Here is a 27,670-nt window from a genome sequence, read left to right as displayed (position 1 = left end):
ACTTCGGAGGCTCCCATCCAGTCACGGGGGCACCTCAGCTTTGACCTCCCCGCTCCCCATCACTGCTGTCGGTGCCGTTCGTCTGTAACATCTGGACCGCAGTCCTGTGCAGAGGCCCCGCTTTGGTTCAGGATCCCTGTGTGCTGGCTGCGGTACCAACACCTAGGAAGGGAGAGGCCTGGCTGAGATGCGTTTACAGACACTGCCTGGATGGACCCTCGGCAGCGGGGCAGAGCCCCCAGGATCCACCCGCACTGAGCTCCTTGCAGGAGGGGGGCCTGCGACTCGTCCTGCCCTGTGCTCAAAGATTTCCCTGAGTACAGGCAGGTCGGAACCTTGGGATCCTTCAAACTCAGCCGGGCTTTGAAGTTCCCAGACGGCCCTGTCAGTGCTGGGCCAAAGCAAAACTCTGGGTCCAGACAGCCTCGCCCGTGCGGGGGGAATGTGACATCTGGCTGTCAGCTGAGCAGACTCAGCACTTCTGTCCCATGCTTGCTAGGCTCAGGCAGTTGCCTTTGATGTGTCCATCCTTCCTAGCTTCTCTCCTCCTCCCTTGCTGGTGTAGAGCGCACTGAACTGGGGTGCAAGAGACCTGGGTTCTGTTCTCCACTCTGCCACTGGCCTGCTGGGTGTCCTTGGCCAAGTGACTTCCTTGTCCCATGCCTCAGTTTCCCCATAGGGCTGATGAGACTGACTTGCTTTGTAAAACATTTTGGGACGTGCTGATGAAAAGCACACGTTGGTATTTATTAATTGATATTTATTGAAGCCTGCCAAGAGGTGCTCTCTGCCTCAGAGGCACAGCTTGCTTTTGAAGTGGAGTCCAACTTACCTGAGTGAAACCATTCGGCAGAGCTTTATATTATTAAAATAATGAATGGATTGGCAAGGCACCCCTCCCGCTGTACCCGCTCTGTGATTGGCCTGTAATTACAGGTTCATTGCCTGTACCTCTATTGTGTAATGACATGTTTGCAAATTAATTTTTATGGCTCACACCATTAGCATATACAGTCGGGGGGGGGGGGGAGTATTAATTACCTCCGCCGTTAGTGTCATCCTGGCGAATTACAAGCCTGCAAAGGCTGGGCCGCTGAAAACAGAGAGCTTGGTGGGCGGGCGGAATTGTTGTCAGGGTTGGGGAGGCAGGGGCTGTGGCACAATCTGGACCCCAGCACCAGCAGGAGAGTTGGGGTCATGATGGGCGGAAGCATCACCTTAGAGGTTATATTGGCCATGATTCCTTAGCCACTGGCTCGCTGGGAGCCTGGCCTAAGCTGGCTGGCTGTGTCTGAGCTCGCTCACAGGTGAGGATCTGGAGTGACTCCACTGGCACTGCTGCTGTGTAGCCAGGGGGAGAGCCGGGGAAGGCAGGACGTGGGGGGTGAAGATGGGTCAGAGGTGTGGGTGCGGCTAGCCGTTTGGGGTGTGAGGGGACAGGAGGTGGGTGCCTGGTGGCGGGGGGCAATCCCAAGGGAAAGAGAGGGGATGTGGGGATTGAGGACAGTTGGGATCTTTGGTGCTGGAGAAAGAGGAGTCGGAGCAGGCTGGGTGCTGGGAGCAGGCTGGGTGCTGATGGCAGGCTGGGGATTGAAAGCCCTTGCAGGGTGGGTGATGCTAGCCAGTGCCCTGGCAGTGGGCCCTGGAGCCAGAGAGATTCCTGACACACGAGCCCACAGGGGAGCCCGGGTCACCCAGCAAAGAAAAGCAGGGCCAGATGCTCAGCGTTTGTGTTGTCATGGCCCCAGAACAGATCATTTCCACTGGGCCAACCCCTCCCCCCGCCCTGCTCAGGGGAAGGGAGGAAGCACACACAGCACCACTGCTCTGCGGCTCCGGCTACCCCAGCGTTCAGGAGCCGCACAGGGGTGGGGGTGGGGGGATTAAGCTATTGCTTATCTCCTGCCCAGACTGGCTGGGCTGATAGGAGCCTGTGCTCTGCCTACACCCACTGAACCGTTAGGGACAGGTCGAGGACAAGGCAAAGTCATTTCACTTTGTAAGTGCTTTTACTTTTGCTTAATAAAACCATGTACGTGTGTGCGCGCATGTTCGTTTGCAGGGGGTGGGGGAGGAACACCCTTTGGCTCCAGTGTATTTTTCTGCAAAGTCGTTTCAAAAAAGGACCTCTGCAATACTTGGGTACCTGAGAGAGCCCTGAATTCAGGCCCCCGCTTGCTCTCCCAAAAATGCTTTCAGCTCCAATATTGGCAGGTGTAGGCTTGGGGGTTTTTTACGTGGTTTTAAACCAGAAAAAACCAGCTGTTCGTCCTGCACAAAATATTATTCACCAAATTAGCTTCAGGGGGAGTCTGGCATCATCTGAAAGTTCTTCCTTTGTGTATTTCTCTGTCCTACAGGGCCTGATCCAGGTCCCATTGAAAGCAGTGGGCTTCGGAACAGGCCCATGGGGTGTGATATCAAATACACGACTGGTTTAAAATCGGCTGTAGTGGCCTGTCTGGGAGTAGCAGTGCAATGCGGAGCCGTGTGCCCCTGGCTTTGGGAGCGGAGGTGCAGACCCCACTTCAGGACAGGAATGCAGATGATGACCCTTCAACCTGCTGGTGGCTTCTGGGTATAAGGATCCTTTGTGACTCTGACTTCAGAGGGGAAGCCACCCCATTGTGCAGTGACTGTATCTTGAAGCTGGTGGATGGGCTGGTCAGTTATCACACAGGATGTGGCTTTCTCTTGCAGCAGGGAGATATCACACCTTTGCCTTGGTGAACTTTGGCGGTGATAGCAGGCCGCGGAAAGGGACTGAAGGCCCACAGCACATTGTGTCACTTGATCGTTTACTTACAGCAAATTAAACCTGGGCCTTTGTTACTATGGTGCAGCCAGAGCTCTGTAATAGCATTTATTAGCCCGATTTGCCTGCGAGCATGTCTTCCCGGATCCGATAATGCCTCGGTGGAGAGGGGATGTGTGAGATTGTATCAGGCCCTTGATTACAGTCACAACAGGAATATTTTCGGGCTGGGGAGGAAAGGGGGAATGGGGGGGGGGGAAAGGGACATGGCTTGGAGTCTGAACCTGGGGGTGGGGGGGGGGGTGTTGTGAGCAGCCAGGCAGCCTCTGGGGCAGGTAGGAGTTTTTGGATCCTCCTCCTCTTTCTTTTTTTTCTCTCTCTGCTCCTCAGTCAAGATAGTTAACTCCTGGCCCCCGCTGCTCCTGTCAGTCTTTTATGTGCACGGCAGAGAGGGAGGGAAGAGAAAGCTCAGGGCATGCGGTGAAGGCAATTTTTTTTTAAGTGGCTGGGAGGTCTTTTGTATGGCTCATCCTTCGGGTTGGTTTTGATCAGCAGCTGCTTGGAAACACAGCCCAGCTCCGGGGGGAAGGCTGCGAAGAGTGGGGGGCTGAATGCTGGAGGAGGGTCGGAGGAGCAAGGGGGGGAGCTGTTATCTGGGGGGAGGGGGGACTGGAAAAGAGACTTCTGCATCCCAGGTTTTCGTGGATCGGCTTCTTTGGCGCCTTGCTTCCTGCACCCCGGAAGATCGGAAGTGAAAACTGCTACAAATTCGTCTGTGCCCCCCCCCCCGCCCCCATCTCTCCTCCCTCCCCCCAAGAAAACAAACATAAAAGCAATGGGGAAAAGCAGAAGATGAACGCTCGGGAGCGGAGGAACTAAGCCGGCATTAAGCGCTGGAGCCTGCCTGCGATGAACAGATGCCTGATGGTTTCCTACCCTCTCGCTTTCATTAGAGGAGACAAATCTGCTGTCAAGTAGCCAGATTTCCAATTTACCGATAATGATTCTTGCATGAAAATTGATCGAGGAGCTTTCTGGTGCTAGGCGCTCTTCTCGCTCCGCCCGGCTGGCTGTAGCCTGGGGAGGTTTGGGTCTCTCTCTCCCTCTCTCCTTTCTTTCTCCCCTTCTCCCCTTCCCGAGTCAGCGGCGGGACACCGAGGGAAAGGAGATCCGAGCCCGCAGCAGCTGCTGCCTCGGCGGCCCCGTCCAGGCTGGTCTCCGGGCTGTCTCCCTAAAGGAGAAACCTCCGCGTCACTTCTGGGCAGTAATTTCTAACCCCCCTTTGGAAGCCGGTAGCTAAGGGGGAAAGAAAACAAAGCCGATTTCTCCTTGGTAACCAGAGAGATTCCTTCCCCCCCTTCTTCTTTTCTCAATCTGTCTTTCCTCTTTCTCCTCCCCGCCCCCCCCCCCTTTGATTCTGGACATGAAGCCCTGTTGGAAGCAAATCCACTGACACCCCCCCCCCTTCGCTCGCCCTTGACATTCAAATGATTGAATGGAGAAAAGAGTTTGGGGGCTTGCTCCCCCCCTCCTCCCTCTCCAAATGAGTAATCCCTAAAGGAGATTTTACAGCCCGGGACCCTCCTTTCTGCCCCCCAGCCCTCCTCCTCCTCACTCTTCAGTTTCTCTCTCTCTCTTTTTGTGTGTGTGTAATTTGCATCTCTAGTCTAAAAAGGCAGGAAAAACAGGGGAAGGCATCAAGGCATGGCAGCTGTTTAAAGTGCTGTTGTGTTGTTAGTCAATTACCTCCGTGTGGATCTGCAGGTGACAGGCTGCTGCTGAAACTGACAAGAGACCTTCCCCCCTCCCCATCCCTGCTGCTTTAAAAACAATTTTTTTATTATTATTATTTAGATTATTTTTGCCTTTGGGGTTTGTTTGTTTTTTAAAAAACCCTCTGTGTGGTTTATTTTTTTTTCTTCGACAACCCCCTTCATCCTTTTCACCCTTGATTTTTCTGGTCGCAATGGAACTGTAACATAAATCATGTTTGGACTGAAACCCCCTCTGTATTACTTACCAGGTAAGGAGATGCATGATGTGTTTGATTGTGTCCCCCCCGCCCCCCTTCATTGTACAGCTGATAATAACAGATGGGCGCTGATTCTCTGGTACACCTCGCTCCTGCAGATCAGGAGTATCTCCACTGGAGATGACGGAATTCTGTTGGTGTAGATCCGGGTTCATTGCATTGGAGTCCGTGGAATTGTGTTGGTGTGAATCAGAAGTAACCCCACTGAAGTGGGGAGTAGTATTGTGGAGTAAGTGGGGAATACCTGCACGGGGAGTCGCCAGAATTACATGGCTGTTAGGCGTAAATGGAAGAGAATCGGGCCCTCTTGTGTATTTCTTTCCCTCTCCCCTCCCCTCCGAAATCCTTGTGCAACGTGAGCTCTGTAGTTTGCACCTAGCCCTTGGGGTGTATAGCATATCTCGCTCCTCTTGTCTGCCCTGCTCGGCTTCCTAAGTGGTGAGCCTTGTTTTATTTAACAGCAAACGGCAGAAGCACTTAAGTAATCTAAGGTGAATTAAGAAGTGTGGTGTGAAGTTACTTTCGAGTGGTGCCTAATATTGTTTCATGGCTCAGTGAGCTCCGATCATGTAGCAGACAGCACCAAAGTGGCGACTGGAAGTCTCTCCTCTTTTCTCTTCCCTCCCTGCTTTTTTCCCCTTTCCCTTTCTGCCCCATGTCCCTGGGGTTACTTTCTCCTGATAGGAGGTGTGTGTCACTGCTCTGACATGTGCTTTCCTGACACTCTCTGCTGCGCAGGGCGGGGAGAGGAGGTAAGCCATACAGAGAGATTTATGGCAGGGGAAGAATAATGCTGTTTTGTTTCCTCTTCATTAACCCCTCACAGTGGAGCAACAGTTTGCAAGCCAACTTTTGATTTTCAGTGCAAGTTTGGGGAAAATGAGTTGACGGCTTTGCCTGTAGATCTGCCTGCCGTTGAGAAGATCAGATTATTTTAAGGAGATGGATAATTTAACAGCACATTAGAAAAAGCTGGTTGTCCCCCCCACATCTGTATTGCAAAAAAAATATTCAATTAAAGTCCTTGCCGAAATGAAACCGCGGCGCTCGGGCTGTCGAGTTTGCGGGGGGGTTTTCTCTCTCGCTTGTTTGCGTGCACCAGGCGTGTGGTTTTGGTGGGAGGACTAGCTCTCCAGTTACCTTTGCCGTTGTGACTCCTTTGGTGGTTTCATAGCAGTGCCTGTTTGTGATGGTTATTTGTTTCAGGAAATGGGTTTTGCATGTGGCAGTTAGTTACAGGAATGAACTGTTTCAAAAAAAGAGCCCCAAAGGTCTTTAAGCTGATGCGAAGTTCCCTGTACTGAAAAGGTTGTTGGTGAGTGAGTCTTTCATAACAGCCTGGTTTTAAACTGGCGACAGTGCTCTTTAAAGTCTGCTGGAGACTCGGAGAAGGGGATTCTGTTTGCCCCACAATGGTAACGTATGAATGCTAGCAACCGGTTTGACCTTTTGTCTTGTTAAATATCATTAGTTTGGTCAATTCTGTGTTCTGAAGGATTTTCCTGAGTTTCTCAGCTGATTTCTTATTGTCGGTAAACGGTATTCCGATCATGTTGTGCTGGTGTAAATCCAGAGTCATGCCACGAAAGTGGATTTGCACAGGTGTAACTTGTCTATAAGATAATCAGCGTGTCCACATACAGATTTGCACCAAAAGAACTGAAGGTGCGAATTGCAACCAGTTTAGTTATTTCAGGGCCTGTTACCCTTAAGACGGGTCCTTAGGACCCTGACTTCACAGTGGGACAGAGAGGATAAATCACTAATACTTGGAGGTCTTCAGATCCTATAGCTGTGTGGGCCTTACAGTCACCAAGACAGATCCTAAATACTCAGCTACCTGTGGCAATCCCTGTTGTGATAGTAGCTGTCCCTATGCTTGAGAGGGGTTCTCCGCAGCATCTCTCAGCCCAGCGGCTGCAATCCCTGGGACGTGTGCTTATTGTTTATTTGAGACTTGTTTAAACTTCGCACAGAGGGTATATAAAAAAGAAACTGGTGCGAGGGATGCTGTGCAATCTGAGGCAGGCGCAGTTATTATTTATATAGCACCACGCACATGCACCGTGCTGGCCAACAGGAAACGTGTCCCAAAAGATAAAAACCGAGAGGCAGAGCTCATTAGTTTTGTTTTATTTGCATTCGGTGCTAATTTTTTTTTCTTTTGCTCTGGGTGCAGATCCCTAACCTCCCTCCCAGTTTTTTGTGTTTTTATAAGGCCTTGATGATCTTTAGGGACTTGTCTTCATGAGTTTCCATTTCTCGCTTGCTCTGTTTTTTTTACTGCTTAAAATGGAAATCAATAATAACTGCACAAATGCTTCACTTTTTTTTGGTCCTGTAAAATCAAACAGGGGATGCCTGAAAAGTCTCTAAGCAGATGGAGCGAGAATATTTTTTAACATGTTCCAATACAGTGGTATTTACCTACGGTGCCCCCTGTTGCGTGAAACTTCTCTGTTTTACTATCAATGTTAGATCACTAATTCCTACACCCTGTAAAACCAATCGGCATTTTATATTGAAATAGATACACTGCAGATGTGAGAAAAGGATTTGTTCCAGGAAATGATAGAAAAGTATGATCTATTGCCAGCAGAGTGATATTCCCCTCCCCTTCATAGGCCACTGTATTTCTGTCTTCTCTGGGCATCCATCAGATGGTCTATTTTCTTTCCAACCAGCGTCAGAAAGAAGAGGTGCATTGAAGTGTCAGCCTTTGAGATTTAAAGCAATTAAGGAAAATTATGTGTGGACTGTTCACGGTGCTGTCAAACAGAGAAATCATTGCACGCAGGCCTTCGTAGCTACCAGAGGCATTAGGAAATGCTAATAGCACAGGTAGGGTCAGAGCAGATGTAAATTTCAACCTGCTAAGTTAGGCTTTCAAGCGTTTTACAGAGTGGTTTTATGATCATGGCGGTGACTCAGCTGCAGAAGCCCCATGGAGCATTGTAACCGTCTCTGTTCCATCACTGGACCTGTCCCCATGCTGTCTGGTGTCATGCACAGTGACCCGCATAAACCCACAGGTCAAAGGGGTGGAGTTGTGTGTGTAATGTCAGGCCAACAGCTCATTGTAACCTGAGTGGGCAGGGGCGGGGAGATAGGAAAACAGGGAGGTGGGCGCCTCACACCCTAGATGACTTTTATTTGAAATGGAAAGCACTGAGGAAAGGTGCTAGACTGACTGCCCAGGGCCTGAAGGCCTCTGTCTGAGGGAACAGATGCAGCAGCAGAGACAGCAACAATGCAAGCTCCTCCCATGCCAGTGCAGGTGCCTCCTGTTCTTTTAGGACCTATCTGTGTTCCTGGAGGCAATACTTTCTCCAGCACCTTGCCTACAAGAGCATCAGTGGGGATGTGTGTGTGTGTGTGGGGGGGGGGGGGGTTCATGTGGGCCATAGACCGGTAACCACATGTGCCTCTCTAGCACCCAGGACCCCCTGAGTGCTTTATTTTTATGACTGTTGTGCCTCAGAACATCCCTGTGAGGCAGTGGTTCCTCATCAGCCCCACATTACAGATTGGGAGACCAAAGCCGGGGAGAAGTGACTTGCCCAAGTCCACCCAGCCAGGCAGTGGCAGAGCCAGGGTTCGACTGCAGAGCTCCTAGTCCTGCGCTTAACCACTTATGCAAAACTCTCTGACCGTTAGGTGGAAGTGAGTTGGGGATCTCAGCACAGTTCTGCGGTGGGCTTGGTTCCCCATCGCACAGTCCACCAGGCTATGTGATAACAGGGGCGTTAGGAAACGAATGAGCGAGATGGTCACTGCTAAGGTGGGGTGTCAGGGGAGTGGTGGCCCCGTCGTGGAAAGCTCCATACCCCGTTCCCAATCTGCTGAGCATGTGTCACTTGTAATAATGATCCTCAGAAAGCAAACCCTGGTCTGCCCAGAATCGGAACAGGGCCAGGAAGGCTGAAACCACAGCCCAGCTCACCTTTCCATGGCTGCTTTAGAGCTGGGAGCAGACAGGGCCTAGCTGGCCATTGTAAACGCTAGTTCACCCACCCCTCTTTTGTAGACAGGAACTCTTCCTTGTGGCTGGCTGCCGAGGTGGAACCACAACAGACGAGGCCTTTGGGGGTCTGATTACTCCATCTAGATGGGTGCGTGGTCCAGGCTGAGGAACCGACTCATCAGAGTGGAAATCCTCCCTCTCCCTGCTGCACCTCCTCTAGTGAAGGGTGCAGTTCTGAGCCATTCATAGCACCAGACCCACTCCCTTGCACGGCTGCTCAGCTAGTCATTAGTAAAGGGATATGGCAACCAGACAGTATCCGCTGCTGCTGCTGAAGTGGGGCAGGACGGCTTTCACAGCATCATCAGGGCTCACATCAAAGGAGCCAGGCTTCTTCTAAAGACCAGCAAGGAACCGGGGGGAATGGAAAACTTGAAATTCCTTCTCTGCCATTTATCCCAGTAACTGGTTGGGAGGCTTTCTCCTGGGACGCTTCCTCTCTGTCTGCAGTGCTGTCAAGGGGGTGGGAGGCAGCCCGGGCAGGCGGCTGCTGATTGATGCTCATTCCCTGTGAGCTGGATGGAGTTGTCGGTTGTGGGTTCTGTTCCCCAGTAAGGACCATTACCAGGCTGCCGGCTTCACAGCCAGGAGCTCTGGTCCTTGCAGAGTAACCCATTATTGGTGCTGCCCCTTTATCGGTGATTCTTTCTGCGTGGCTGGATTGTTTTGAACTTGTGAAGGATGTGGGCTGAAGATCAGCGTGGTGAAGCCTTTTGCTGGCTCCGAGATGGTTGGTTTGATTCATGCCGTCCTGCTCAGCCTTTGGCTGGAGCACCTGGTCAGATCAGTTCAACTCAGCCCCCGGCGCAGGGGTGCTGAATGCGAGGGGAAGCTGTGTTCCTGGGGGCGCAGCAGCAACGGGCCTTAGTGGCCGACCTCTGAGCTGTCCAGCCGCCAGCCTTGAGGGTGTGCAGTGGGGGTGGGACTGCCTGGGGCAGAGAAATTGATTTCCAAACTTGACGCGTGGTGGAAAGGAACTCGGTTTCCATCCAAGCCAGCTGGCCTTGTGAGCCAGAATGGATGTGGTAGTGGTGGTGGGGGGGTGTCTCACACATCAGAGGCAGCCCCCCCCCTTGGCTTTGGGATTGGGCCCTGTAACAGTCCCACGAGGTGGTGCTCTTTGTTAGCAGCTCCCACGCTCGCCGTGAAGACTTGGCTTTGCCGTTCTGGAGTTTCCTTTCCCTTTCAGCATCCTGTGGGAGGCTGTGCTGACCTCGCGTGCTCTCTGGCTGCTCCCAGCCTTCCGATGTAGCCACTGGAGTCCCTTCTCTGGGCTCTGGGTCACTGTGGGTCAGACCCTCGGTTTGGTGAAGCTTGCAGATTTCTTTGGGGCCTCAGAGAGGGATCTCTGGGTACCCTGATTCTCATTCATTTATACCCCCGAATTCCGCAGTGATTGGCTAGGCAGTGCTGTTATCCCATTGGGGTTCTCTTTGTGACCCCCCTCCAGCACATGCTCAAGCTCTGGGAAAGTCTTAAGCGCATGCTTAGGTGTTTTGCTGAATGGGGATAGCTGCAGAATGGGATAGCTGTGAATGGTTCCTAATTTCAGCCCAGGGCAGCAATATTAGCCAACGGATCAGAGCAGATGGTGGGATCTAGGGCCTGCCGTGTAAACGCTGCCCTGCCTGTGTCGGTTGCGTTGTGTTAAGGATGAGTCACCCAAGCTGTGTTCCTCCGGTGCCCTGCTCTGTTCTTAGAGTGCAGCCTTCCCCTCGGGAAAGTGTGTGGGCAGGGTTCTCCGGCATCGGCGAGGACGTTCACATCCCTTCCGTGCAGCTGCACCGGCTTAGCACCTGCATGGGAAAGGTCCTGTTAATTCTGAGGTTGCCTCATTGCTGGGCCATGGCCGTAATTCCGCCTCCAGGCACCTCGCTGGGGAAAACACACCATGCGGCTTGGACTCTGGTTCCCACTCAGAGGGCTCATAGTTAAAGTGGGGGACTGCAAGTTGGGACTGCGGAGGCCTGACCAGCATATGTGGCTCGACATCCGGAGCTGTACAATGGGTGCCACGCTGACCTACCGCACCTGAGGCAGGGTTGATGTGGCGCTTGGTTAATAGTTTGCTAAGCGCTTTTGTATCCTCAGATGAAAGGTGCTGCTAGAAGCACCCAGGAGCATTCTGCCCTGCTATACAAAAAGGCCCTGGGTAGCTGAATCACAGGCCTCGCAGTGTGTCTCTGCCTCCAGAGCTCCCTCCATGAAGGGCTCTGGGGAGGAGTGGTAACTAACGGGGGATTGCGCTGAGGCGACACTTCTGTCGCATTGAAAGTGGCACCTGTCGCCTCTCTCCAGTCCTGGTTTTAAATAGATGAACAACATAATAATACCAAGCCCTTATGTGCAGTGCCTTTCCTCCAGAGAGCTCTGCAGAGCTCAGGATCATTATGTCCATTTTACAGAAAGGGAAACTGAGGCAACGGGAGGGGAATGGAGTTGCCTAAGGCCACCCAGCAGGCTAGTGACCAAGCCAGGAATAGAATCCCGGTTTAGTGATGTATCCACTAGGCCACACTTCCTACCCTAGCAAGCCTTGGCAGAACCAGAGCTGATGAATAGATGAGGACATTCCTGTGGGAGAGTGAGAAATGCCCTGTGAAGTGGGGCTTGTGGGAGGGAAGTTTCCTGCTTCCCTGTCCCCCCCATCTCACTCACACGGGTGCACACACTCCCTGCAAATTGCAGACAAGTGCCTAGCGAATGCAATGCCTACGCCCCACTGCGGCTGGCAATGAAAAGTACTCTTGGCAGCCCCGGAGCAGAGTGCCCTGTGAATGATGGAGCAGGCGGGGGACTAGCTTTTTATCCCTTCTCCCATCAGGAGGGTGCTTACAAAGCGCCTCTAGCCCGCTAGTCCCCATGGAGGAGCAAGTAAGGCCTAGGGAGCTGATGCGACTTCCCCCAGGCTGTGGGGTGAGTCCGTGGCAAAGCCTCTCCCCCCTCTGCCCTGATCACTAGCCCCCACTCCCTATCAGCGCCCCCAGCTCAAACCAGGTTCCCTGGCTGAGCCTTGGGAGCCATTCACCTCCCTCCCCCTTGGCAAGTTCCCTGCCAGCCCCAACAGGAACCTTGCACACAAAGACAGGTGGGTCAGTGTCACCAGCCAGTCGGAATGCTTCAGCTAACAGCCATGCCCAGACTATCACCTGGCCGGATCGTGGGCCACAAAGCCACTTGCTTTATTGTTTTACTAGGCGGATACAAGGCTTCGCCTTGGTTCAAATCCCATTGCGTGGTCAGGGCTGCTTCGAACGTGTTTCCTCCGTCAGGCCGGGCTGGCTGCACAAACACCGTTGATTTAAAGCCAATGCGCAGCCACGGATCAGACTCTCGTCCACAGTTCAAACCCCACTGGTGTCCCCCTAGTCCTGGCAAATGAAGAGCAGCTGGTGGGATCAGGGCTTACAAACTTCCCACCTGTCCGTTTCCCTACAAACAAGCCGAGTTTGGCAACGCACCCCAGAGGGCAGATGTGCTTTAGTCAAACACAAGTGACTGGCCTCCGTCCAGGGGTAAGCTGGGACCGGATCACCTAATGGCCCTTGCTGGCCTTAAAATCAGTGACTCTATACAAGTTGGGCTCTGCCTAGGTGAGAGTCATCTGGACAATCCTGCAGCCTCCTTCTCAGCAGTGCTGGGCCCCCACCTCTCCCGTTGGAGTCGGCGGGTGACGCGGGTGCCCGGCACCTGGCGACGCTGTGCCCCTCTCTGGCCCGTCTCCCTGCAGCTCCCCGGCGTGGCTCAGCCCCGAGGTGATAGCACTCTCCCCCTCTTGTAACGTAATTCACGTGGGATTCGTTCCAGGACACCCCCCCAGTCCTAAATTTGGTTGTCATGGCAACTGTGTCACCCACTTGCTAGTTTCCCTGTGGTTATTTGAAAGGGGGGGAGAGAGAGAAAAGAAAGAGGGAGGATATAAAAGGAGGGAGCAAAAAAAAGAAAAACCGCACCGCACAGGGCCTGATGTCTGGGCGTCCGTGGACTAATTACTGCAGAGGCAGCTGTGGGGGGAGCAGGGGGGACAGGCTAAGTGGTGCTTTCATGGCCGGCGCGGAGGGGAGCTGTGACCCGAGGAGCAGGCAGTGGAAATCAATAACATTGCAAGGGAGGGAGGGAGGCGGGCGGCTGGAAAGGCAAAGATTTTTGTCACCTTGGCTCTCCTTTGTGTGCGGGAGAGGATGCCGAGGGCCCGGCTCCTTTTGTTCCCCTGCTTGGCACCGCGGTGCCCAGAACAAGTGTCAAGAGCTTGAGCGGTGATTAGCAGAGGCGCTTTCAGCCAGCCGGCCCCAGCTCCAGGGGAAGGGGAAGGGGAAAGGGAGGGGGGCCGTTTTCACACCCCTGCACCGCAGCCAGCACAAGAGAGAGATTTTAACCCCTTCCTGTGTGTTCTGCTGCTGCCGCCCTTCCACCCAGGTTGGCACCTGCCCGGAGGGCGGTGGAGAGTGAGCGAACTCATTACAGCTGAGCAGGTGCGGGGTGCTGGTGCCCCTTTGGGAATCAGTGCAGCGCCCAGCTTTATGGGCAAGTGGGGCAAGGCCGTGCTCCCCGCCCCGACAGCCACTCCCTCTTCGGTGGGCATCCCCCTCCGGCGCCCAGCTGCAGCCGAGGCGGGCGTCATCGTCCCGCTCCGTAACCCACGGCCTGCCCGTTGCCGAAAGGGGTGGACATGGCCTGCGCCCGCTGCAGGCAATGGGGCAAGCACCTGCCACCGACCTCACTCAGTGGGGCTAGGACTTGGCCTGAAGCCTTTGTGAGGCTAAGGCGAGGGTGCTGCATGGGAGCGGGCCCAGCCGTGGCCTGCTGGATGGAGCTGTCTCCTCCCTGGCTCCTCCTCTCCGCCCTCCCCGTGATTGGGGTAGCCTCTGTCGGATGCAGAGGAGGAGCCAGTGGCTCTGCTGGCTGCCAGGCGCTGATGGCAATGGGACGTTGCTTTGGATTTAGGGATGCAGAATATAATTATCCAGACAGGAATTTGGACAGGACACTGGGGCCAACACCTGGGCTTTTGCAAAAGCGCTAAGGAATTTTTAACAACCTCACCTAATCTGATCTGAAAGATGGTCCCCCCCCCCCCCCGGCAGCACAGCACAGCACAGCACCCCCCGGTGTTGGTTTGGAAGAGCACCCCCGGACTATCCCCACATGCATTTCATGCCGCACTGGGCCTTCTCCGGGATCTCTCCCAGCCAAGCAGCCCCTAAGTGTGACACATCATAGCTTGGGAGCGCTCGCGAGAGCCCCATGGGTTGGAGGCAGCCCCGAGTGGCACTGCAGCAGGTGCGCAGCGCTGCTGGAAACCCTCTGCTGGCCGCGGTTATTGGCTGTCAAGGAGCTCAAATGGCTGGAGTAGGGGCCAGTCGCGTTGCCTGGAAGGCAGGTTTTGTCATGGTCTGCTGTTCGGAAAGCAAATGCTCCCCTCGGGCTTTGGCAGGAGCCCCTGATCTGTCATTCCACGTTGCGGCATGGTGCAGAGAGCACATGCAATTCCTGCCGCTCCATCGGGGAGGTGGCAGATCACGAGCTGCCCAGCCTCCCCCCCCATCCCCCCTCCCGTCCCACTCGAAAGCCCCTTGGTGATAAGGGTACCTGTGACATTGCATGGAAGTCCCACAAACCATTAATTCCATTACCAACATCTGATCTCCCCCTTGCCAGGAGGGCTTGCTCTGTAACCAGGGTGGAGAGGCCTATGAATGAATTGCTGAAGCGCCAACAAGCAGATTAGTACGTAGCAGATGTTACCTTAAAAAGCTAACGGCTGGTGTCTCCTGCATCTGCCTTCGCTCGGATCCGGCGCCCTCCGCTGCTGCGGCCTTTCCAAATGGATCTATTTGGCTTCTGGAAATCTCACCTTTGAAAGGGAAATAAACAACCCCACCTTCCCCTGTGCCCTGCCTGGCTCTGGGTTGGAGCACCTGCTGGATCCCATTTCTCCCTGGCACTGGACTCGGGCGGGCTGCCCCGCTCCGCTGGCATGTGCAGATGGCAAAGCTAGCGGGGCACCGTCTGCAGTGTCGGCCAGAAATGCAGAGAAAGCAGCTTGCAGGCGAATGACGGCGCCATGTCCAGCCTGAGCAAGTCTGCTCACCTGGCGGAGGGCTCAGACCCGCTGGGAAAGGGCAGAGTCACCCCGATCCTGGGCTGTGGCTGTGAAACCAGGGGTGTGAGTGCCGTGTGCCATCAGAACCGTCATGAACCGCCCCTGGAGAACGGTGTGTTCTCCACAACCTGCCATGCTCTTCTGCCCTTGATCTTTCTTTCTTTCTTCCCTTCCACCCCCCTCCCCTTTTGCACACTCTAGATAATTAAATGCGGCTGCTTATTGTCAAAAGACAAAGTTGGATATTTATTACACCTTCATGCTACCAAATGTCAAAGGCCCACATGCGCCGGAGAAATACTGGCAGGGAGTGAAAACCCGAGCATATGTCTGCTGAGTTCAGGGCAGGCGCGAATGGCAGGCTGGGGCTGCCACAAATAGCCTGCAGCTCTCTAAATTTGGCTCTGGCTAACTGCTTGGGATGACAACGTATTTTACAGTTTCTGTTTACATGGGGAGTTGAGTCTGAGTCACTGGGAGAGCTATTACACTGGATAAACATTCCTCTTCCTCAATGAATTATTTAATTGGAAAGAATTAAAGACGCAGTTAAAATAAAAATGCGCTGCCTTCCCTCCCCCCCCCCCCCCCGTCTTCCCCGTTTCAGGTTTTAATTGTGCCCTGGCTCACTCTTTCTTTTAGCCAGCAACCCTTTCTCCGCTGCATTATTTTTACATGGCGAGGGAGGGTTATAAGGCTGTGTTGGTTTTATGGGTTTTTTTCCCCTTTTTTAATAATAATGCTTTAAAGATGTTTGACATCTGTAACAAACAGCTGGCATCCTGTTCTGGAAGAATGTCCTTTTATTTCAGAGCAGGTTGAACTGTCATTAATAGTATAATTAGGTGATTATCACTATACAGCAGAAAACTGCTTAATTGCACAGATAGCTTTGCTAGGATTCCCGTCTTTTTATGGCTGTATTTGTTTTAGCCGCCTGAATTTTCGCTCTGTTTTGTTGTTTGCTACATTGATTATTATTTTTTTTAATGCATGTGACAGCTGTATGTGTCTGACAGTCAGCGCTGGTGCACCCACTGGTATTAATACAGAGATCTGAGAAGGAGGGGACACCCAGATAGAGAATCACTCCATCATTAGATCTGTTCAACCCCCTGTGTGCTGGTCCTGTGGCATGCAAGGGTTTTGCCTGAAACCTTTGACCCATATATTAACAAGTCTGGGTAAGGGGAGAAATGGCCCATTTAACCTGGGTTTAAAGAAATAAAAATTATAGCACATCCTTCCTAAGCAATGAACCTGGTTCTTCACTGCCCCTCCTGTCTGTGCATCGGTAATAAAGTCACGCTCCATCATCCAGAGACCAGGCACTTGGGCAGGGGTCATGGCTTACCGATGGTTAATAGAGCTGTCACATGATGGGGTCAGTCTCCGCCACTGCTCCAAGGTCTGCCCCTGCAAGGCAGGTGTGGAAGGCTCCCAGCTGGCCGGGTTGTAAATAGCAACACAGGGCACAAAGCAGTGAGGAATTACAGCAGCTTGTCTAAGGCGGGAGGAGGAAGGTGGCAGCCCATCCTCTTCCTCTGTCTGCCTTTGAGAGGTTTGCAGGAGGTAACGACACCGCTGTCACCCCAGCTTCTGTGGGGGGTGCGCTGCTCGGATGGGACGTGGGGCTTGCCCCACTGCGCGGTGCTGACACTGGTTGGGCTGGGGTAAGCCCCACTTTGCGTCCATGCTGCTGGCGCTGCATGGAGGGAGTTACACTGGCGTGATGTAGACCGGGGCCTTTGAGTGGGGGAGGGCAGCTGCCGAGGGTGGAAGGAAGGTGGGGGGGCCAGGGAGAGCGGAAGGGATGGGCAGTAGATAGTAGAGATGCCCGTGTGAAGTTTGGCTCAGCTCCCCGGTCCCCTAGTTGGGGGGCTGGCTAGGGTCCAGCTGGAGATACCCCAGAGGTAGAAAGGATTGACTGCGGGGAGCCAAGGGCTTGACACCTTTTCAGTCCCGCTCTCCTTTGGAACGATTGACACCCCAGCTTCCCCAAGCCCTTTGCAGCAGGCGCCAGTTCAGCTGGCCGCTGCTCAGCACTTTCTTCTCTTAAGCACCCACTTCAGTGGCGCACGCTGGTCCCCCTGGAAGGGAGATGAAAGGTGGAGATGAAGAGCCAGGCAGTCAGAGCCCGTTGGCGTGTGTCAAGCGCTGCCGTCCCGACTGAAAAGCCCAGCGTGGCTGCACGCCGAGGCACCCCGCGTGACAAGATGAAAGCGGTGGGAGCGAACGTGCCTGTCTCGCTCGAACAGGGAATAAAGGCGGCATCCTGCCACCTCGCAGCCTTTGTGAGGGAAAGCGTTCCTTTAAAAGCCAGAGAGCCAGGAGCCCCTGGGAGCTGCCACTGTTCCTTCCAGGTGCTCCCCTTCGCAGTCCAGCCGCCGGGGCCCAGATGCTTCCTTTTCACTGCCTGTCACAGAGCCCCCGTCTTGGCAAGTTACTGGACAGGCTGGTTAGTAAGACGCTGCCTTGGAACTGCTCTGGCGTGGAGCAGCTGGTTTCCCTGTCCCGTTCTCAGCACGGTCCCTGGCACTGCGGGTCTCAGTGCCGATGGACATCCCGGCTAGCCGTGTGGACTCTCCTCAGCGCCAGTTCAAGGGGACCCGTTGCTAGCAGCCATTGGCAGCAATCTCCTAGCGTAGATCTGACTTCACATGGCCGTGGTTCCTAGCTTGTGGGCACGGGGTCTCCAGCCACCCAACTGAGCTAAAGCGTGCCCTCCCCCTTGAGTTCCCTTGGGCAGCTCCTCCCCTCCTGTCGCCTCCCCTTCACAGAGCCTCTCTATATCCCAGCATGTCTTGGGCCGCCCTCTACCCCACCAAATCCTCCCCGAGCAGAGCAGCGAGGCTGGCTGGATTGCAAGGGGAGAGGCCAAGCCCCCCCGTTGGGTGTGACTTGTTCGGAGGGGGTAAGCTCTCTCCAGGTGGGCTTGTGTTGTGTGCAATGCTGAGATGGAGGGGGGTAAGGAGGAGGAGACCCCCCTGGCTGGATTGGAACTGCTCTCCCCCACATACAGTTCTTCAGGGCACTGCTGACTGAGGGAGGGGGTTGGGGCGGGGCTCCTGCCAGCCAGGAGGGATAGCCTCGGGCGGGATTCGTTTGACACCCAGGTGACACCCAGGAAGCAAAGCCCGCTGGTGAACAGCTGCTGGCTGCACCTCCCTCCCCAGGTTTTACAGTCCCAGCCTGAGCTTGGGGATAAGTAACCTTCTAATCAATTTCTCCACCTTAATGCGGCGCAGCGACACTGATAACATCGGAAGCATATGCCACTGGACCCGAGCGCTCAGGCAGGCAGCGCCAGGCCAGGGCCTTTGTTAGCATTTGCTGTAAGCTGTAGATTTTTCTTCCGGGAAGCGTGTTACCATTTTATCCCAGGTCGATTGGCAGGCAGATTAATTGTGTGCGTGTGTGTGTATGAAATCTAAAGAGACATGGCAGATGCCAGTAGCTCAGAGACCATGGATTTTCAGGTGCCACAGGACTCTTTGCTGGATTTTCAGAGGCACCCAGTCCTTGTCTGGAGCAGGGCTCTCAGCCATCCGTAACGAATGCACCAGAACAAGCCTCCTGGTGTAGACAGGACATATTTGCACTGGTACAGCTAACCCCATTGGCCAGCAGGGGGAGCTGTGCAAGTGCCTGTTTGCCCTGATGATGCAGCCATGCGGATGGCTGGGGTAAAGGCAGCTCCCCTGTGGCTGAGGGCACCCACCCAGCGCTGGATTGCCTGGGGGCCTTCGCGGGCAGCTCCCCAAGCGAAAGCCGGCTGTGGCGCTGTCAGTGGAGAGCAGGCCTTGGCGCTGTTGTATCTCTCCCGTCTGTGTGAAACGCACTTGTCAGTGCTGGGATCTTTGTGCTGTATGTTCCCGGGGGTAACGATGTTTTCATGTATGATGGTCCCAGGCGAGCGAGATGGAGTCCAGTGTGTAAGCCACCCACTAAGGGCTGGGGGCTCCCTGGTGCTGTGGGACGGGGGATGGGGCAGAACTCGAGCTGGTCAGAAAACTTTAAACAAAACTTTTTTCCGTTGGAAAGAGGTTGATTCGCTGGGCAGGTTTCTCAGGTCCCGGGTGGAATTTCAGGAGGGGCAGGAGCAGAGCAAGAGACAGACCAGACTAGTCCGGCAAGCAGGGCACTCGTCTGCAGTGTAGGAGACCCAAGTAAAAGAACCGGCCAAAGCAGTGATTTGAACCTAGGTCCCTCACATCCCAGCTGAGCGTCCTGATTGGTGGCTTGTTGTCTCTTGGGTGGTGGGTGGGTGGGTCTGTCTCTCTCACGTTTTTTCATGCAATGTTCTGCATCAGAATGAAAACTCATCTCAAAACCTCAAGTTGTCAATGAAACACAATTGCTGGTTTTGGGCCACCAGTTAAAACAGCAGCTGGAGAGGCACAGGGTGGGGGGTGCGGTTGGGGAGGCACAGGGGAGCCGGGGGGCCGCAGCCAGAGAAGCATGGGGAATGAGGGGGGGCTACAGTCGAGGAGATGTGGGGGAAGATTTACAGTCACCAGTGTCCCAAGCCTAGCCCAAAATTCCTGCTCTTCACACTTGCAGGGATCCAGCGTGCTGCAGCCAGCAGGACCCCTCGCTCCAAGGAGCAGGTCCTCTATCCTCAGGACTCCTGCTGCCAGGTTTAAACTGCCCTGGGGTCTCTCTGAATTCTCCCCCAGCTCTGCCCTCTGGATGCTCTGACCTGTGTATGGCAAACGCCAGCTTGCTGCTCTCTGGCAATCCCAAGGCAGGAGGGGTAGTTCTGGGATGCCAGTGCAGCGTCTTAACCACTCTGGCTAGTGGAGGACCGGCACTGTCTGGTTCCCCCTTCGGCCAGTTCTGGGGAAGACCGCCTGCTTCCTGAGCTCTGCAAAGCGCCTGCTGCCTGGAGTGGCATCTTGGCACCAGTCTCTCACTGGCACGTTGTTTTCACGGGTGGGAGGGAGTTAACAGCGGGGGCATCAGCTAATCCCTCCACCCCCTCCTCTCCCTCTGAAATTCCAGGTGGAGAAACAATACCTGGGCCCAGGACTCGGCCTGTCATTTCAGGAGGGAACATGCCGTGCTCCCTCCAGCGCCAGCGCTTGCTGAATGCCTGCTCCTGCCTTTGTCTGTAGGGCTTATTACCCAGGAAAATTGAGGCTTTTTTTCTCTCCCTTCCAGGCAGGCAAATTAGACACTTGGGCAATTTCAAGAGGTTGGGGGGAGGGGGGAGGAAGCCTTTTATCTTTCAGCAAACAGCCAGCAGGTTGCATTTGCTGAGGCTCAGTCTGTTTACGTCATGTCAGGCCGGTGCAGAACCAGCCTATGGCCCTGCAGTAGCTGGAGTGGGTCTTGAGTCGGGTAGCAGCTGGAGCTTTTCCGGGCCAAGTTCAGAGGGTGTTACTAGCCCTGGTGTGTCTGTCTAATGTGTCTCCATCCTGCCTTGGAAATGGGAGGGCTCTGCAGCCAGGCTGCTGCTGAACTCTTTCAGCCTTTCAGGAGGTGCTGCTCCCGCTGAGAAATCCAGCCCTTCTCCAGAGGTGTCCGCACAGGCCCTCTGGCTCCTCATCCGAGCTGACGGCAGCCCTAGTGACGTCATCAGCCAGCGGGAGAGGCGGCTTAGCAGCAGTGCCAAGCACTGCCGGGAAGACGATCAGAACTCGGTCACTTTCCTGGCCTGGGTTCTCTTCCCCCAGGAGGGAGGTGTGCAGCCGCACCCTCTGCCCAGGGGTCGAATTGCAGGAGTGGGAGGAGAGATAGCCAAGTTCCCCCCATAACCCAAGCCCCACCCACTTGAGATGCTCCTCACCAGAGAGGTCATGCTGATCTTCATCATATGACCCTCCTCTTCCTCTCTTGTGTGCTTCGATCAGCTGTGACGTCCGGGGTTCAGACTCAAGGCCACGTTTAACCAGAGGGCAGCAGTCAGGCAGAGGTCACCGTGTCGGTTACACATCCTGACAGTTACCTGAGCAGGCGGGAAACTTAAGGGCTTGTCTTTAACGAGAGCTCTGATTATGGAGCTCCTCCGAAAAGCACTGCCTTGCTGCGCTTCTGTCAGCTGGCCCCGTCTGGGGGATCTTTGGAGGGAGTGAACTCTAGGACCTTCTTCAAGTCCCTTTTAGCTGCCAGGATACTGGCTGGAAGGGCTGAATGGGGAACATGTGTGTGAATCTTCAGCACCCCAGAGGGGACATAGCAGTAACCACTGATCTCAAACAGGGGCAGATCCACTTCCCATGGCAGTCAATGGAAAGCTTCCCATTGGGTGTAGGATCAGGTCCTATGGGAAATGAAACCCAAGAGATTCAGTGGCCTCTAAGTGTCCCATCATGACCTGCAGTGCCTGGTGGGCTCTTCTTGTGTTAAATATTCCCCGTGTGTGTGGGAAAGGGGTCCAGGGGAGGGGCTCAGAGAGGCATGAGCAATCGGCTGTCAGGACGCTAGCTGGGGTGGCGGTGGAGTTGGTGAGTGGGTGCCACCCCCCAGTATCACCATATTGTCTTAGTCCCAGTTGGCAGAATGATCCAGAGGAGTCTGTACCTGCCGTGCGCCCCCTGGCTGGAGCAAAGCCAGGACGCTGGATCCTGGGTGAAACAAGCACCCGGCCAATTGGAAGCCAAGTTGCGGCTGGCACCCGGAGCAGCACGCGCCCCAGTTGTATGCTGGTTCGGTGCCAATGAGTCGCCAGCTCTCCAGACCAGCTGTTGCCCAGTCCTAGTGCCACATGCCGAGAGCCCTGACGATCTTCGCTTGCCTCACGAGCTGCTTCCTTCCCCGGCACGGGGCACTGCCGTCCCCAGAAACGCTGATCCCGTTTTCTGAAGCTGCCATTGGTCCTCAAGCCTGTCACTTAACCTACCCCGGCCAGCAGTCAGAGGTAGTGCGAAAAGTGACATTTGCCGAGCGTAAAAATTCAATTAATTCCAGAAGGCAGATTAAATATAAGTGAATTTTAATAATTTGCTCTCCAGGCTGAGGATTACTGTAGGGGGAGGGAAGGAAATTGCACACACACGAGAGAGTATTTTTGGCACAAACGTGCAGGATCGCTGGCCGAATATAATTAATCTCATTAATTCCCGGCATTGGCCAGGGAGGAGCTGCAGGGAGGCGCGGGAACACTGGTGTAAACTGGCTATAAGAGTCACGGTACCATTAAACACCTTGCCCCTTGCCTCTCCTCACTAGTTTCTCAAACACTGTGATGTGCCCCGTGGCCCAGCGTTCTCGTCGGCTGGCGTCACAAGTGAAATACACAGCGGTGGAGGCACTTGACACTAATTCCCCCCCGTTCCTAGCCAGTTATAACCTGTATAGCAGCCTGGATACAGGGCCAGGTATGCAGGTGGCCTGGAGACCCACACTCTAGGAATCAGCGTGAGGTCGAAGGCCATGGTTGCATTTGTCTGTCTAATCACCAGTCGCTGCAGTAGTGCGCCGCCCCTCCCCCGTTGATGCGATGCAAGCCCTTGGTGTCGGGACATGCTGACGTGACACCGGGGCAGCCCGAGTCGGAAACGCTGTCCAAAGAGGCGACCCCGGGAGCAGTCAGCCCATGAAATTGTTGCCCATCCTCAGTGTCCGTTTAGGACAGTCGGATGTAACCTCCCATTATAGATGGAGGCCAGCATTGCAGGAAGCCGGGCAGCTGGTGTGAACAAATGTAGCTCTGTGGAAATCGACGGTGCTTTGTCAGGGTTCTGACCCGGAAGCCATATGAAAATCCATAGCCTTGTGCTCTGGGTAGGGAAGTGCTGTTGGCTTTTTCTCCCGCTTTCTCCGTTCGCAGAATACCAGAAACCACAAACGTTGCACAGAGCAACGATTTTTCTTGTCGGTTTCCAGAACCCTTCAGTTTGGAGGAAGATCCCCCTTGCAGAATGACAAATAACCGGCTGACACCTAGTCTTTTGTTTTGTCTCCAGAAATCAGCCCTGACCTAGAAAAGCAAGAGAGAATATAAACCTGTGTCGTGCGTGTGTGTGTGTGTGCGCGCGTGCCTGATCTGGGCAAAGGCGAGAGGAAGATGGCTTTCATGTAAAGATGAGGGTAGTCCACTGCCTACAAAATGCTGTTTCAAAGCCAGTGTTCATCACAGCCGCTTCCCACTGTGATCTTCGCAGATTTCACTCTCTCTTTCAATTGGCCCTAATTACGGCGCTGCAGTCTGACTGATCAGTTCTGTGCTTGTCACGAAATCCTCGAGGCGTGCATGAAAGGCCCCGTGGCATGGGCTGGTACCAGCCTCACCAGCTGTATTGCCCGCACACTGGCCTCTTTCAAACACAAAAACGGTTTTTGTGAGGGGGGTGAGGTTGGAGGCGACGCCAGTCCTCTTGCCAAAGAGATGCTATTTCCTTCCCCTCTCTGAGCGGGCTTTGCACAGGCCTCCCGGCTGAGAACTGGCTGGCAGAGAGGGGCATATGGGAAACTGGCTGTGTAGCTGGCTGCCACCGGGGGGAGCACCTGCAAAGATAAAAGCCAGCGCCAAGCCTCATGGACCCTGTTCTCCCTCTGCGCTCTCTCGAATGCCCTAATTATTCCACGTTTGTTTCCGTAATTTACCCTCTTCAGCTACTGATCCATCAGTAATGACCGTGTTACCTGTCTGTGCGCAAGCTTTAGGAGGCAGCTTTGAAAAGGTCTGCAAAGCAGCAGGAACCTTCCCTGCTGCCCCCTCTCCCCCCATCAAAAAAACCCAACCAGCGAGACATCCGCCCGCAGCCTTTTCCCTTTGTAACTCACATCCGCTCAGACACCAGCCTCTTTCGCAAGCGTCCTGCCAGCCTGGCGTGCGGGGCCCATCTTTATTTTGTGATGTCCTTTGCTCCTCCCACCCTTCGGGGTTGTTTTTTTTAAATGCCTCTTTAATATTTAAAACCGTCCCCGTGCGTCGCGATCAAACCCGACCAAATCAAAGCCTTCCCCCCGCTCCTGTGCTAAAAGCCCCCCCCCCCATCGCCCAAAGCCCTGAGCGGGATGGACTTTGGGGACTAGCGATCCAAACTTCCTTCTTTCCTGGGGGAATCCGATATCACTAGGGGCTTCCCAGCCACGCAGGGCCACAGACACCTGCCCCCAAAGAGCTTACAATGCCTGTGCGTCGTCTCGGCAACCGCTGCGGTGCTTTCTGGTTCATTTCCATGGAGCCTGACGACTTGCCTTCCGTCTGCCCAGGCTGGCAAGGGGAACAGGCAACCAGTCTGCCAGCTCAGTGCCCGGTGCGGTGGGGAATTCGGCTGAGGCAGACAGCTGTCTGGGCAGGTTTTGCAGCACCAGGAGACAATCTAATGATATGGGACTTGCTTTTGCGCTTTGACTGTTCTGAAGAAAAGTCACCCTGGCGTATTTTATAGCACAGGGCGTCGCGACGATACACCGCTCAGGTTTTTTTTTGTTGACACCTGCGCTAGCCTCCACCTGCTGTTGTCGGAGGGAGCTGGCGTGGCCAACCACCGTAATAAATGCACTGGAGCCATAGCCATCCCAGTCTGTGCTGCCAGCTACCTTGTAAGTGGCAATTCAGGCTTCCAAAGGGGGCCTGTGCCGGAGCCTCGCCATCCCTTGGCACTGGGAGAGCTGCCGAGATCACAAATCTGCCTGTCAGTAATCGGCTCTGTTCTGGGGAGACAGGAGAGGCTGTGAGCGCCTCATCAGCATAAGAAACAGAAGTCTGTCCCCTCTGCCCCCCCAGGTAAAGTTCACTGCCCGGCGGCTGGTCCCCAAGCTAGAGGGAGTCCGTACTGTGCTCCCTGGATACAGGCGTCTCCTGGAGCAGCCTGTTCCCTCCACCATTCCATTGCAAGGGGAGAATCTGGCACACCTTCCTCCGGGGGGGATCTCTGGTGAGAAGTGCCTGCTGACAACTCGTCTGTGCTTTCAGCCAGCTGGGAGCGTGCCCCTGCCGGCTGTGCCGAACACACGCTGGCTCACCCACTCCCAGCGTGTTTGCTCTCCCGGTGGGAGCGCTGGTTCGACAGCTGACTCTGTGAGCTGCTCTGTAATCTCCCTGGGTTTGTAATACACTCCTCGCCCTCTGTGTGCATGCGAGGTTAACTGCCATACAGCCAGCGTTTGATTTGATAGCCCTGGAAGAATGGTTTCCCTTCAATATATTTGCTGGGTGCTGTCCAGGAAAGCTGCCCTGCCACTGATTTCCCCAGCCAAGAGTCCCAGCTGCTCTGGGAGATGGCCATGGGCTTTGAAAGCAGGAGGCGTGCTCACGCCGACACGTGCACCTTCTGATAACACCTGGGGCTTAGATCTGTTCAACATTTGTGCTGATCTCATTTGCTTAGTAGGTAAAGCAGAACCGCCTTCCCCCAGACACAACCCCTCGTCCTTAACCACCCCTAGGGAAATAAACCCCCAAGTCATAGCCTGATCATAGGGGGTAGCTTGGCCGATGCCAGTACCTGGCTGCTAGCCGGCAGGGCCACCAGCTGGAGGCTTCAGACTGAGGCTAATAATGGGGCAGATTCTCAGGTGCGTAAATTGGACCCCCACTGATTTGCACCAGCCGGGGATCTGGCCTCAGAGTGCATCAAGCCGGAGAGCGAGGCTTGCAAAGGCAGGTTGGTTTCGTTTGCTGCCATGAGACTGGGGCCGATTGGTCTCCCTGTGCAATCCTGTTGCCAGGCCGGGTGCAGAGTGGGCAGGGGCAGCTTTCCCCCGCGGGGCTGTGCTGGGAGTGATGCAGAAGGGTCTCATTCGCTGCAGCACTGGGATGGCTTGGAGTTAACGTTTTGTGACAGCAGGTTTTGCCGATGGCTGAAACGCCTCCTGCCTTGTCGGTGGGGCTCACGGCTGTGTCAGGGGCTGGTTTGAAGGAGCAAGACAGAAATTGGGGGCAGGGAGGAGAGGGAGAAATCGATGCAGGAGGAAGGCAAGCGAGCCATGTCCTCGGCTTGTGCGGATCAGCTAACCCTGCTGACGCTAGTGGAGGTAGATTTCCACCAGTCGAGTGTTGGACTCCAGCCGGGGAAGGGAACGGGGTTTTCTGGTGGAGGGGCCCACACCGGAACCGTTTATTGGACACTTCCCCAGCCCTGTGGAGTCCAGGCGTTGTTTGAAATGTGATCTGGACCCGACCCAGCCATGGGTTTGGGTTTGTAAAGCCAACTCCATCCCAGCCCCCACATCCCTGCCAAGGGCTAGCACTTCTCGCCTGATTGCTGCCAGGTGAAAGTTGGGCTGCTTGGCAGCTGGATCCCAGGTCTCAGACAGATCTTGCCAAGGCCTCGGCAGCATCTTGCTCTGCATGTGCATAAAAAAGAAAGGAGGAGGAGGAGAAAAAACCTGGGATGTGGGGCACCAATTGCTAGCAGATGGTGCTGGTATTAGGAAAATGAAAATACATGCAGTAAATTTGCTATTTGCCAGTGTTAATTTCTTATCCCAAGGTAAAACCTTCCCGCTGGCCCATGCCATGCCATCTGCATGTTCATAAAATACATTACGGTGGAATTGATCGAGTGTCTGCGTGCATGTGGGGCCCTCCGCTTCGCAGAAAGGCAAGGGGGGGGGGATGAGTGAGAAGCAGATGAGCTTTCGTGCCCGGGATCTTTGAACGGGCACAGACTGCACACACAGCGTACATGCCCGCAGATGCAAACTGTGCATGCACACAGAGGCACGTACCTGCACACAGGTGAACACAAATGCAGGCGTGTGCATGCCACAGATGCAAACCACCTGCACGCTCAGAGCCATGTGCATGCACGGATGTGCAAACTGCACACAGTCACATGCAAAAGGGTACACGTAAGAGAGGTACACATATGTATGCACACACACAGACAGGTGCACGCACAGTTCACTCTCCCCCTCCTCCTGCAGGCATTGCCTCGCCTTCCCAGTGACCGGGGAGTGCCCTGCTCGTGGGCTAATCACCAGTGTGGGAGTTCACTTTATGACACCCGGGGGGCTGGAATAGCCCCCACATCTGGCCAATTACTGCTGAATCTGTAATTCTCATGACATACAACCTCAGCTGCCTCACCAAATGAGGCGATTAAAAGGCAGTTCCTTCCCTCTGCCTGCGAACACAGGGACCTTCTCTGTGCAGCTGGATTGATAGAGATTGCCGGTGACCTTTGCTAGGACAAGAAGTATTATCATTAATACTTCTGTATTTCCTGGGTTCGGGCGATGCATAAATCTCATATCAACTCAGGCAGGCAAAGTAATCTGCCAGGCTGTGTTATTAATACGCGCCGCCCTCGCCGCATAAGCTCTTTGTTATACTGTCTCCAACAAAAGGCCAGGATCGCCAGCTCTTCCAGGGGATGCACCGCACTCAGCATCCCGATCTCCTTCCGCCCCGGCTACCGGGCCCCAGACGCCTTTTGCTGGGCCCCTTTGTGTCTCTGGGCGTGGGTGCACGCAATGAACCTGCAGCCCCCTTGGTCCCGCTGCTGCGCCCTGGTGGTGTTGCAATGCTGTGATGTTGCGTCAGGTCCTTTTGATCTGCGGGGGGGGGGTTAGCTGATCCCGCCCCACCACGTGCAGAGATGTTTTATGGACTGGACTCTCTGGGGCATGACGCCAGCTGGGCTTGGCCTCCTTCCATTGGCGTTACTGGCAGGCCAGCACTGGTTGGCTTCTCAGATTTCAAGGCCAGAAGGGACCGCCCTGAAAAGAAGCTTGCTTGGACTAGCGCAGCTCTTGGGTGCTGCTGTTCGGTTAGGTTGCAGGGTGCTGGGATACACCAGGTGAGTCCTCTCTATCTGGTATCCAGGTACACAGAATCACAAGACTGGAAGGGACCTC

The 27,670-nt window shown here is 54.6% G+C and overlaps 1 protein-coding gene across 3 annotated transcripts in view; it reads left to right on the top strand.

The window, feature by feature from the left end:
- GSE1 (Gse1 coiled-coil protein) overlaps nucleotides 1–27,670 on the top strand; it is a 232,194-nt gene that overhangs the window by 119,312 nt on the left and 85,212 nt on the right. The window contains exon 1 of one of the 3 annotated variants that reach the window (XM_039502725.1): nucleotides 6,122–6,202. The exons of the other annotated variants lie outside the window; for them this stretch is intronic. The gene's annotated coding sequence lies outside the window, so the exon portion shown is untranslated. Of the gene's footprint in view, nucleotides 1–6,121; nucleotides 6,203–27,670 lie in introns of those variants that run through there. 3 annotated transcript variants of the gene reach the window in all.

Source organism: Mauremys reevesii, linkage group 16 (assembly GCF_016161935.1).
Source record: "Mauremys reevesii isolate NIE-2019 linkage group 16, ASM1616193v1, whole genome shotgun sequence".
In the NCBI taxonomy this organism is placed as follows: domain Eukaryota; kingdom Metazoa; phylum Chordata; order Testudines; family Geoemydidae; genus Mauremys; species Mauremys reevesii.
This window is presented reverse-complemented; position numbering and strand designations above follow the sequence as displayed.